Here is a 6,562-nt window from a genome sequence, read left to right as displayed (position 1 = left end):
CAACCCTACCTTTCTATATGATTCTGTTGTGAGGGTTTGTGCTGTGTCGTTGATCCACGCTGAGCTGTTTTGCACAGTGTCACTTTGCACTCTGACGTGTTGTTTCGTGTTGTATTGTTTTTGCACCGCCTTGTGTTGCATTGGTTTGAGCTGAGCTCTTTTGCAGTGTGTCATTTGCCCCATGGGGCGTTCATTTGCATGGTGCTGAACTGTCGGGCTTTGCACTCCTACGTGTTGTCACTTTGTGCTGTGGAATGTCAGTTCACGCTGAATGGTTAGATGTTAGATTGGGGTGTTTCCACTTTTGTTGTTGTTTATATTATATTGTGATGGCATCAAATTATAGAGCTGTACGGCTGCAAGGGCCCTGGAGAGGTCATGAAATCCAGCCCTCTCTGCTGAGGCAGGGCCAAGCAGAGACGATGCGTCAGGGCCATGTGGGGTCAAGTGCCCACAGCAGCCGGCCCAGGCAGAGAGCAGAAGGAGGGAACCAGAGCCAGAACAGGTTGTCTATAGGACCAAGTATATGTAGAGTATCCTTGACAGAGGTTTGTTCAACCTGTTCTTAAAAACCTCCGAGGACAGAGACTCCACAGACACCCTTGGGAGCCTATTCCAGAGCTTAACTACACTCAGAGTTAGAAAGCTGTTCCCAACATCTAACGTGAATCTCCTTGGCTGCAGATTAAGCCCATTACTTCTTGTCCTACCATCAGTGGACATGGAGAACAATTGATCATCATCCTATTTATAATGACCAAACTTTTCTTTCTGCAATCATCTGTTAAATGGTTATTATCCCCTCTTCTTGCCTGGGGTAGAATGGAAGAGGAGAAAATCCTCTCTTAACAGAGGATGCAAATGTCAATTTGGTTTCTCTTCATGTTTTACTGAAGCTCAGCGAGAGGAAGAAACATGACCTGCCGAAGAGCATAGAGAGTTTGTTTCATTTTGGTCTGTAACTATTAGCAGAAGAGTGACACCTAAGGGCTGTCGCTACCACCCACTGTGGGGCTTGGATTTATGATGGTGGGATTAAGAGCATCATGCTCTACCAACTGAGCTAGCTAGATTTAAAGTCAGTCAACTGCCCAGTCGCAGTGTAGGAGGAGCCTGAGGGTGTTTATTTGTGAGCTGAGGTTCCCTGTCTGACATTTGCCTTCTTTCCTGGTTCGTTATGTCTCCAGCTAGCAAACCGGAGCTGTCACAAGGCTGGTTAAATGCTGCTTTCTAGACCAGAGAGCTGGGGTTGATTTAGCATGCTGTCGCCATCAGCTGGTCAGAGTAACCAGGGTGGGAGGGTGGAATTTAGGATTCTCCCACCAAGGGGAGGTGCTGTTGGACTCATCTAGTGGGGGAGAGTCTGAGTCTGAGTCTGAGTTCCCCACATACCACACACACATTTTCACAGGGAATCAGGTCCCCTGGGGAAAAACTCAAAAGAAGCCTGGCCCAGGAGTGTCAGAGAAGGGAATCACTGTTTGCCTTAAGAGGTGGGTGAGGGAAACCTGCAGGTCCTTAGATCCCTCCAGCGTCTGATAGAACCATTTGTGGGGAAAGTCTGGGGAAGCCGAGGAGGACAAGGAGATGGGAAAAGGGCTTGGAGCTGTTGTGCAATCCCCATGGTCCCAGCAGAAGGTCCCGGGGGCTCAGCACTCAGAACTCACAAGATGGCAAAGCTCAGAGCCCTGTTACACAGAGTCAGAATGTAATCAGCTCACACCCAGGGGGAGCAACACCCTTCCCTTGGTCTCTATGCCAGAGCTCCTATCAGCTCAGTCCTTCCTGCAAGAGTCGGCTGCTGAGAGGGTTGCGATGGGGTAAATGAAGGCAGAGGAGGATTGTTCCTCATGGGGTTTTTTTGTATTGCTCTGTGATCCTGCTGGAGGAAGCATCATTTGAGTTTGTTTCAGTGACTTGGGTTGGTCTCAGGTTGTGACCCTGAGCACAGGGGTTCCTGCACTCTGCTCCCAGTCCCTCAGGGAATGGACAATGGAGCAGTTTCAGAAAGTGGCTAGAAAGTAGCCTAAGAAAGTGTAACATAAGTGAGAAGAAAAATCATATTTCACCTACCTGGTGGTCTAGTGGTTAGGATTTGGTACTTTCACTGCCAAGGCCTGGGTTCAATTCCCAATCAGGGAAAAGTGACTTTAGACTGAAAAAGCTTCACTTGCAATGTAAACAAATCCATGTTTTTTTCCTGATTCCCCCATCTTCCCAGTGTCTCCATGGCAGGGCTGGCTCCAGGCACCAGCGCAGCAAGCAGGTTCCTGGGGTGATCAGTGGAAATGGGAGGCACAAAGGCAGGTCTGGCCCTCTGAGTCCCTCTTGGAGGGAAGGACTTGCTGCCAAAAGTGGCAGAGGTAGAGCTACTGTTGATTGCAGCTTTTTTATTTTTTTTTCCACTTGGGGTGGCAAAAACACTGGATCTGGCCCTGCTCCATGGAAGACAATTTGTTAAATCCCAGGTGAGTGCAGTTCTATCAGTTCTCAGCCTGAGTCCTTAGGTCTTAATCCTCAGGATATTGTCCCATCATGGGACCATTTCCCTCCTCTCTTTCCTAGGGAAGCACAATTTTCCTTGCACAGACACGGGAACAGCAAGATCTTTCTCTGTCCCTTGTGCAAAGCTGGGGGCCAAATTCCATGGAAACAATGGACAAGCCGGGGGCCCTGGGCACATCCAGCCCTGGCTGTGAAATGTTCCCTCCCCTCTTTCTTTATGCCCCTGTTGTCATTTCATGGATTGTCTGGGATGGGGGAAAAGCTGAGTTCACTCCAGGTGGAGGGGAAAAAGGACCCTGAAAATCTCAGGCCCCAACCCCTGCTACCAGGATCACCAAGGTGCTGGGAATCTGCATGGGAAAGGGACTGTGTGAATTGTCAAGGTGGGGAATGAATAACAATCTACAACTAAATCCACCTCATTAACCACTGACACAGGCTAATCCTGCTGCCGATAGAAGGGAAACTGGGAGTGATTCTTTGCTGTTCAGCCATGGAACCAGTGACCCCATTGCACCACAGTGAATGTGCTGGGGAAAGCTGGACTTCACAGGCAGGTGGAAAGAGCAGATCCTAGAAACACCTGGAGCTCCCCACACCACTGCTGCCACCAGGGTCAGGTGTTGAGCGCCTCACAGTGCCCCCCCCCCGACACATTACCTTCCAGCAGGGGGTGGCAGCACCCCCCACCCAATGCAGGGGCGAAGGCTGAGTGTATCTCTGCACCCTGAGTCAAGGGCACCCACTCTCTCTGCCCCACACATCGAATCTGGCCCTGCTGCAAAGTGACCCCTAAGAACCAGCAACCTCCAGGACAGCAGGTTTGGCCCTCAGAGGAGGGAATGTGTCCCCCATGCTGCTCTTAGGCCACTGGATGCTCTGGAAACAAGAGGGCTCTGAGTGTAACCCAGTGGTCAGCAACCTTTCAGAAGTGCTGTGCCGAGTCTTCATTTATTCACTCTAATTCAAGGTTCCGCATGCCAGTAATACATTTTAATGTTTTTAGAAGGTCTCTTTCTATAAGTCTATAATATATAACCAACTATTGTTGTATGTAAAGTAAATAAGGTTTTTTAAAATGTTTAAGAAGGTTAATTTAAAATTAAATTAAAATGCAGAGCCCCCAAGACTGGTGGCCAGGACCTGGGCAGTGTGAGTGCCACTGAAAATCAGCTCATGTGCCACCTTCGGCACACGTGCCATAGGTTGCCTACCCCTGGTGTAACCCATAGCAAACAAAGACTATCTGGGGATGTAGCTCAGTGGTAGAGCACATGCTTTGCATGTATGAGGTCCTGGGTTCAATCCCCACCATCTCCAGGTTGATTTTTTCACCCTGCTGCTTTGCTCATGCCCAGAGGGGATGTGGCCCAGCAGTCTCCCTGCACCAGTTTCAATCCTGCTCAGTGAGGGGCAAGTGCCAATTGCATGGAAGGTCTGGGGGGGGGTTCTGCTCCTAAGTCACCTCGGTACATGTAAGATTCCCACCCGCTGTGCTGCTTGGGACAAGGGTAGATGAGAAGGGTGAATCCTCCAGCACTGGAGGGAAAGGTCCCATCTGCACAGACTGAGAGGCCAGGAAACAGAGGGGTCGTCAGTGCTCAGAGAGGAGGGAGGTCAGTGATGTACACCCAGCAGGGGACACTGTCTTTCTGAGGCGAGTGCAGCTGGCTTGGGATGGTTCTGACTGTTAGCCAAAAGGGCTCGTTTCCCCCCGGAGCTCACCTAATTACCCCAAGGAGGCACGGAGGATCAGAGAGACGAGTACCACACCCTTTATTGATCGGTCGGCTGAGCGGGTGTTCTCCTCTCGGCTAGTGCCAGAGAAAGAGACACACCCCACAAGCCCGAACGGGCCTTTTTTATAATCAGTAACAAACAACTTAGCCTACGTTCGTCTACGTCATTTGGTTGACCTGTAGAACCTGTACATGTATCTGGTAGGGGATAATTGGGTACGCAGGATACATATATCATTTTGTGGGGGACACAAGATACATCTGTTGAGGATACATTTGTCATTCTGACGGGGACACAAGATACATCCGTTGACCCTTTGTACTAGATACTTTGGATGCATACATGGAAAAACAGCTGCATACACTTGAGGAGCCAAAATGGCTGATAAGCTATCCAAACAAGCTAATAAGCAATTAGCTGACATAGGAAGATGTACGTCCCTTGTTCCTGTTAGGTCGATTAAAGTTTCAGGCCTACTACAGAAAAGCTTCATTGACACTGGTTTTCACCAACACTGACGATGGATAGAAAAAATGCTGGAGTCAATGACAGACGAGACCACAGAAGGGGAAGGGAAATGGCAGCCCCACAGAAGGTCCTGGGTGTTCAGATGCCCCAGTTATTGCACCCTGGCCTGTCGTAGAGAGAGAAAAGACCCAGCGGGACCCAGCCCCCCTACAGTGATCCCATGGACAAGAACCTGGCTGGGAGTGGGGTGAAGGTTCCCTCTGGGCAAAGGGGAGCTGAAATCCCTCAGTGTCCTGGAATTTAAGCAATGGAAGCTTCAAACCCTGCAGGGGTGTGGGCTGAGATGCATCAGCAGAAGGTTGGGCTGGACAGGGGCGGCAGGTTTGTATAATTTTTGGTGGTGTCCAGAATGGGACCAAGTCCTGCCCCACCCCCACCCCAGCTTTAGGCCGATTCTCCTGATTCCCCTGAATCGGGCCCCACCCCTAAGAGGGCCCTGTGCCCAAGCCCTGGTACTGCGTACTGGCAAGAGCTGGTGCGCTGTACCAGGGTGGCCCGGCTTCCTCAGGGGGCAATTTAAAGGGCCTGGGGCTCCCAGCAGGGGCTGGGGTAGGGCGGTTTTGGGTGCTGGGGGCTATTTAAAAAGTCCAGGGTTCCCATTGCTTCTACCACCCCGGCCCTTTAAATAGCCCCCAAGCCCCGGGCTGCTGCTGCTACCCCGGTGCTGAGGGGGGAGGGGGCACTTACCGTACAGGGTGGGCTGTACCCCCTGTACCCGCACCCCCTGCCCTGCCTGCACCAGTCCCTGCCTCCAGCCAGCCCCACACCCCCTGCCTGCAGCCAGCCCATCTCCAGCCAGCCCCACACCTCCTGCCCACAGCCAGCCCCACACCTCCTGCCCACAGCCAGCCCATCTCCAGCCAGCCCTGCACCCCCTGCCCTGCCTCCAGCCCCTCACCCCCTGCCCTGCCTGCACCAGCCCCTGCCCCCAGCCAGCCCCACACCTCCTGCCCCCAGCCAGCCCATCTCCAGCCAGCCCTGCACCCCCTGCCCCCAGCCAGCCCCTCACCCCCTGCCCTGCCTGCACCAGTCCCTGCCTCCAGCCAGCCCCACACCCCCTGCCTGCAGCCACCCCCGCTCCAGCCAGCCCCACACCTCCTGCCCACAGCCAGCCCCACACCGCCGGCCCACAGCCAGCCCATCTCCAGCCAGCCCTGCACCCCCTGCCCTGCCTCCAGCCCCTCACCCCCTGCCCTGCCTGCACCAGCCCCTGCCCCCAGCCAGCCCCACACCTCCTGCCCCCAGCCAGCCCATCTCCAGCCAGCCCTGCACCCCCTGCCCCCAGCCAGCCCCTCACCCCCTGCCCTGCCTGCACCAGTCCCTGCCTCCAGCCAGCCCCACACCCCCTGCCTGCAGCCAGCCCATCTCCAGCCAGCCCCACACCTCCTGTCCACAGCCAGCCCCACACCAGCCAGCCCTGCACCCCCTGCCCTGCCTGCACCAGCCCCTGCCTCCAGCCAGCCCCACACCTCCTGCCCACAGCCAGCCCATCTCCAGCCAGCCCCACACCTCCTGCCCACAGCCAGCCCATCTCCAGCCAGCCCTGCACCCCCTGCCCTGCCTGCACCAGCCGCTCACCCCCTGCCCTGCCTGCACCAGCCCCTGCCTCCAGCCAGCCCCACACCCCCTGCCCACAGCCAGCCCCTGCTGCACACCCTGCCTGCACCAGCCCCACACCCCCTGCAGCCAGCCCTGCACCGTGTCTCCAGCCAACCCCTGTCGTACCCCCTGCGGCCCTGCCTGAAGCCAGCCAGCTCCCCACACCCCCCTGCTCGCACCAGCCCTACAC

The 6,562-nt window shown here is 54.6% G+C and overlaps 2 non-coding genes across 2 annotated transcripts; both read left to right on the top strand.

The window, feature by feature from the left end:
* The first annotated feature begins 2,070 nt into the window (after positions 1-2,070).
* Positions 2,071-2,142, top strand: TRNAE-UUC. Its single transcript has one exon. It is a non-coding gene; the product is annotated as a tRNA-Glu (tRNA).
* A 1,611-nt stretch (positions 2,143-3,753) lies between these two features.
* TRNAA-UGC lies at positions 3,754-3,825 on the top strand. Its single transcript has one exon. It is a non-coding gene; the product is annotated as a tRNA-Ala (tRNA).
* The last annotated feature ends 2,737 nt before the right edge of the window (positions 3,826-6,562 follow it).

The sequence above is a fragment of the Mauremys mutica genome, unplaced genomic scaffold (genome assembly GCF_020497125.1).
Source record: "Mauremys mutica isolate MM-2020 ecotype Southern unplaced genomic scaffold, ASM2049712v1 Super-Scaffold_100237, whole genome shotgun sequence".
NCBI classification, from domain to species: domain Eukaryota; kingdom Metazoa; phylum Chordata; order Testudines; family Geoemydidae; genus Mauremys; species Mauremys mutica.
Note: the sequence above shows the minus strand (reverse complement) of the source record. Positions and strands in the feature narration are given on the sequence as shown.